The following is a 6,584-nucleotide window of genomic DNA, read 5'->3' as shown; positions in this document are numbered from 1 at the left end:
GTCCTTAATGGAAAGGTTCAGATTTTCCATCTTATATTGGCTAGAATTGCTGCATCGGAGTTTTATTTCGATTATCAAACAATTGCCGCGAATATTTTGTGTAATTTCCATCTTTAGTCGATTTGCATCGCAATCTCTAAAAAAACTATCAAGATTATACTTACGATCTATTTTGTATCTAAAATTCTCAGAAAAATATTAACTTGAAGTCTTCTAGCGAAATATAATATAAATAAACCACGATGCATAGTGACTATCTAGTTTCACGTAAATTTTTAATCCATGTAGTTTTGCATGATTTAATTTTCCCTTTCTGTTATGATATGACATATCTTCCGTTTTTACTTTTATTTATTTATTTATTTATTATGATATGACATATCTTCCGTTTTTACTTTTATTTATTTATTTATTTATTTATGATATGACATATCTTCCGTTTTTACTTTTATTTATTTATTTATTTATCATGATATGACATATCTTCCGTTTTTACTTTTAATTATTTATTTATTTATTTATTATGATATGACATATCTTCCGTTTTTTCTTTTATTTATTTATTTATTTACCTATTTATTAAGTAGGCTACCTATACTACGATCAAGATACGATATGTTACACCCTTCGTATGTGCCTAACTCAACCAAACAAGTCGTATTTAAATTTTGAAGCAGTTATAGACAGTACTTTCATATGTAAATTAGTTACTTTAATTATATTATCATCATCAGTATGTATAAATGGCGCCAACAAGATATGACATTACGGTAACGCGATTTACCACCAAACAAGTTTAACAACAAAAACATAATACCGAAATATTTGGAGGTTGGTGTTTTTTTGTTTTTTTTTTTTTTTTTTTTTTTTTGTTGTTTTTTTTTTCAGAAATTCTGCATTTTACATGATAGGCGTGCAACGTTTATACAAAATTAACATGTAAAATGTATAAAGCTACAAGCTTTGTGGCATATATCTCATATTATTTCAAATATGACTTACTGGATAAGGTGACAGCCGCTCAACCCAGGGGTCGTGGGTTCGAGCCCCACTGGGGTCACGACCATGACTTCTCATATGACACCAGTACTGGTTTTTCCAGGAAGCGGACTCGAGAGTGGTTACAATAAGCTTAAAGCTTTCATCACAATCGAGCTAATTAACTAAATATGACTTAGTTTACAACTGACCGTTCAAAAGGTGGTGCCAGACCGATTTCTTTATTAGTTTATTTGTTTGTATAGTTATGATGTAAAATACATACATACATTCTATGTGCTGCTAAAGGATTTTGCGGTCATGGAAAGTGGCCTTTCTTATACATATAGATATTTGCGCCAATTATGACGTATGGAAACAGCTCATTTCTCGAACATTTTATATCCTGTTTCTCTACGTGTCTAATGTAGCAAAAATAAATATCCTTGTCACACCCCTTACATGGCCGAATATTGTTTGGTATTCTTTTCATCAAAGAATTTCAATTATTCAATCAGCCACAAATACCGACACAGTACAATACAATTTTATTGTGTATAAGGCTTAAAAGAATGTAAACATTTAAATACTGTCAATGAAAACAGGTTTAACCGACTGGTTAAGTTTAACCATAGTACTACGGGTTTAAATATGAATGAAATTGATATATTGTACGATTTACTAACACCAAATATACCCACTTAAAAGACAAGTATCAAGAATATGTATCTTATACTTTGTAAATTGAATACTTACATTGCTTTAGTACAAAAAGCTAAACTGCAAGGAAGACGTATGCAAAAGCGGAAATAAAAATAGATCCCATTTCAGTTTCTTATACTAGCTTTTTAATTTTTCAAGATGTATTTTTTGTATGTTTTATAGTTCAGGAATACCAGACGGACTAAACATATGACGTGATGTTTTGATACAGACTTTGTACATGTAGTTATTTTTAGAGGAGCTGAGCTTCATTTCGTCTGATCATACTGCGAACCATAAGAAGACCAGAGTACAGAGCCAGAAGGTCGTTTATTACAACTAAATAAAAGTCAGTTATGACCTTCTGGCACCACCACCCTTGAAAGTCAATTGGTAGATTTAGCAACATATATGAATAACCATACATTTATATATTGCCGTGGCGACCATTTCTTTTCTATATTGCTGCGGCGGCCAGTTCTTTTCTATATTGCTGTGGCGACCATTTCTTTTCTATATTGCTGTGGTGGCCAGTTCTTTTCTATATTGCTGTGGCGATCAGTTCCTTTCTATATTGCTGTGGCAACCAGTTCTTTTCAATATTGCTGTGGCGACAAGTTCCTTTCTATATTGCTGTGGCGACCAGTTCCTTTCTATATTGCTGTGGCGACCAGTTCTTTTCAATATTGCTGTGCGACCAGTTCTTTTCTATATTTCCGTGGCGACCAGTTCCTTTCTATATTGCTGTGGCGAACAGTTCCTTTCTATATTGCTGTGGCGACCAGTTCCAATATTAAAATCACGAGAATTTAATCTTATTATTGCAAAAAAAATTATATCTCTCAACTTAAGATTTCTATAAAAGTTAGATAATAAGGACGAAGTATACAAGTATTGCTATGTCTATAAAGTAGCTTCAACTCCACTGTGAATTTTGTTTGAAGTATATCTGTAAATTGAGAATTAAACAAAGGTATAAAGACATTTATACTAACCGATTAGAGGAATCACCACACACCTTTGCTAAATATTTCGTACTTTTGACGAACCATTGTAATTTATTGTTGTCGCTAAATATTTTCATTCTTTCTTTATCTACGAAAGTTCTTATTACAATAAACATCAAATTTTATTATCCTAGTTTGACGAATAAGATGTAGCAGAAATGTACACATCTCCGAATAACATTTAAGCTAAAATAAAAAAGAGAATGATGTCTCTATAATGTTCAGCTCATATAACCAATGTAGGAAAGAATTTATGGAGACGAACATAAAATATCTTCTAGTTTTACGATCATTCACATCTTTACAGGACCAGTACTGACCATGATTAACCCCATATGCTCATTTTCTTCTTTTTCAGTACAACAATCAGTTGCCATTAAAAAGAAATTATTTCCCCACAAGCCGTTTCGGCTGGGTACCGTAACTAGCCGAGCATATACTTCTCCCTTGAAAAAATAATAATAGGTCCGGTCAATAGCTATTGGGCTAGCCGCGAACAATTGTCCGCGACGCGTTCTATTTTTAGGTCCTATATAAACTACCAAACTTTTTGCGAACGAGTCATTTTACAAAAGACCTACCGTGGGTATTAAACAACCAATGCTTATATTCAATATTGTACTAAAGTATTTCGGGTAGGTGACGATTAAAAAGCCGATTATCTACGAGATTATAATACCTGATAAAAGAACGGGTATTTGGTTTTGCACAATGGTAAATTACAACATTCAATTTTCATTATTCGGGTTAAAATTCCTTCCTATCAATCGGTCATCATAATACAGAAAAGTCGTGACCACAACCAGTACATGAATCGAATCCACCCATGTTTTCCCATGACCCATTTATTACAAACACCTACGTCTGATGATAGATGGTATTGTCAATATACTGCTTCAAACCCTTACAAATATGGAAGTGTAGTATTTGAATGTTACATTTATATTTATAGAACTTGATACATACTTGTGTAAGCGGTCTCCGTGGCCGGGTTGATAGAGCTCACCACAGTCTAGTGACCTACCTTTTTTCTCCCACATGAACTCCTTGAAACTCATTCTCATAATACTAGTCTAGTATAATACACCTATATTTCAATATGACAGGTGGACAATATAAGCCCTGCCAGCATTTATGTATTTTCACAACTTCACTTGCAAACTTATTAAGTAAATCTATTTTCAGTATAGTGTTAAATATTGAATAGATAACAGTCTTACACTGAAGAAATAAAGTGTGGTCAAAACGTAATTTTATACATCAAATGATGTGCATACTGCAACATTCATTCAATAGATAAACATTAAACACATTGTCTAGACAGTTTGTAACTAGATACTTGTATTTCTCTTTTTTTTTTCATGCAGATCATATATAATTACTATCATGGAAATGCCAAAGAATACAGTTATTCTGTGGCGCGTCTTTAAAGTCGTTGTCTTCGAATCACTTACCTCTCACCGATATGGGCTCGAGCCTCACATGTCAGGAAGCCATCCAGCTGGCTTACGGAAGGTTGGCGGTTCTACCTAGGCGCCCGTCCATGTTGAAAAAAAAATGCACGGAAGGGAGCTAAGGGTCTTCCTCTACCATCAAAAGCTGGAAAGTAGACATTATTTCATTAAGGGCGGGCACTTGGGTAGAATCATCGACCTTCAAAAGCCAACTGGATGGCTTCCTAACATGAAGAATTCAATGCCCCGAGTGAGGTTCGAGCCCACATCGGTGAGAGACAAGTGACTTAAAGTCAGCGGCCACGGAGGCTCCGCCATGTGACATATAATTGTGCTATTTGGACGTGTAACCCAACCAAACAAAAAAAAAAACACACACACACACACACAAACAATACAAAACAAACGTATATGTATACTTATCATAGAGATTTTATCAGGCTTCTTTACTGTACCCCTAATTAATCCAATGGCTGCTGTCTGACCCTGAAATATATAATTTCAGAAATAATGTATCCCAAAGAGTGATTTGAAGTTGAACAAAATCATTGGAGTTCAGATGCAAAAGGAATTATATTGGCCTAACGGATAAGGCACCTGCCCCGCTATCGGGAGATCGAAGGTTCGAGCTCTGACAGAGGCGGGACTTGTTACTGAAGAGAGGCCGGTTGGTGAGCCGCATTGGCTACCGATTGCCTACCTGCCTGGGGCCAGGCATCGGGATGTAATGCTGTTCAATGTATATAGGTGTCTCATAAGCCAGCTTGGCTGGCCCTTTCAGTAGGGTTGACACTATAATAAACAAACACTTTACTATATCAGGAGTGCGCAGTTCGATTGATATAATGATATGCACCCGAATGACAATGATTTCATTCAATACAAAACCGTTATTTGACAAATATCATTTGATTCTAACACGTTTATCAATGATTATTATATACACATATTTAGATATTAACCAAATATATGCCTGCTTTATGTGGTTTTCTTTTCCCGTGCGCATAATTTGAAAGTTATAATTGCAGAAAGTGCCCCGATCTGGATTATACCATACAGAGAACGATAATGTCATACATATGTTTACATAATGCTAGAATTAGGAGTGCCAACGCAACTCTGCCGGATTAAGAATTTTAGATATAGGTAAAGGACTTAAAAAGGACAGCGAAACATAACACCAAGGTCAAGTTAGTGTCCAAACTGTTGTAGACTTTTACAATTGTTAGTTTGTTTGGTCTGGACTTAACAAGCCATGTTGTAATAATAAAATGAGCCTCAGATTCAGTTATAAAACCCTATTCTGTTTACGGGAAATTTAAGTTTTAAAATAAGACTTTGCCACTTTTTTTATGCAAGCCACGCGTGTATAACGATGAGTTCAAATTCCATGGTTTGATCTGTTTTATAATACCCTTAATTATGAATATCAGAGCCTCTCTTAAAATGACATCACATGTTAGTGTTTATTTATTTTACACCTGTTTTAACATCATTTTCTTTAAAAAAAATGGCCTTACTACATAATGATTTAAGAAAAACGGTGCAAATTGTCAACCTAAAATGTTGTGGGGTTTTTTTTGCAACGACCGTAAGGGCATATTCATTTTTTTCTTGACAAACAATTAAAGCGACATTTCGCAAGCAAGCACCTGGCGAAGCTGTAAAACTTCTATATGCTCGGATTGTTCACGAAGCTCCTCCTACAGAAACCACCTCGATAGCCTAGTGGTAGAGCGCCCGCTTCGAGTGCGGGAGGTCAGTGGTTCGATCCCTGGCCGCGTCATACCTAAGACTAATAAAGAGTACTAGTAGCTTCCTCGCTTGGCGCTCAGCATTAATTAAGAGGATAGTGCTAGGACTGGTCAGACACCATCGTCGAATGAAAAATTGTTGAAAAAGATGTAAAACCCGAACAAACACGCACTCCTACTGATAAGATATACTTACTTTGGATGATTAGCGGTTAAAAGATTAGCAAATAATAGTTTGTATAGGTCATTTTTTGACAGTGTGAATAAGATGTCTTAGATTACAATAGAATATTATCCATTACAATAAAATTTTATCCCTTAAAGGTGTTTACATGTACACGATAGTAGTATATACGCTACAATAGAATTTTTATCAGGCAATTTAGTTGACATTCTTTCAAAAAGTTAAAGCATTCTTATATGATATTTGACACGGATAGGCTAATGTCTTCTTTGAAATTCCCATCAGCGTAACCAAATGTTACCAACCTGTCCACCTTATCAGAGTTACTCGATGTTTATCAAATAATTATTAAGCGTTAGTGTTGAAAGAAGCATGCTTTTTATAATGACAAGATCGGAGATCTTTCATACCCATGTCTTTCATTTCTTTAAGGTAGTGGACCCGCAATAACAATCGGCATTTTCCGTTCAATCACGCAGTCTCCGTATATGATTTCGGAGTTCTT

The sequence above is a fragment of the Mercenaria mercenaria genome, chromosome 10, assembly GCF_021730395.1.
Source record: "Mercenaria mercenaria strain notata chromosome 10, MADL_Memer_1, whole genome shotgun sequence".
Lineage (NCBI taxonomy): Eukaryota > Metazoa > Mollusca > Bivalvia > Venerida > Veneridae > Mercenaria > Mercenaria mercenaria.
This window is presented reverse-complemented; position numbering follows the sequence as displayed.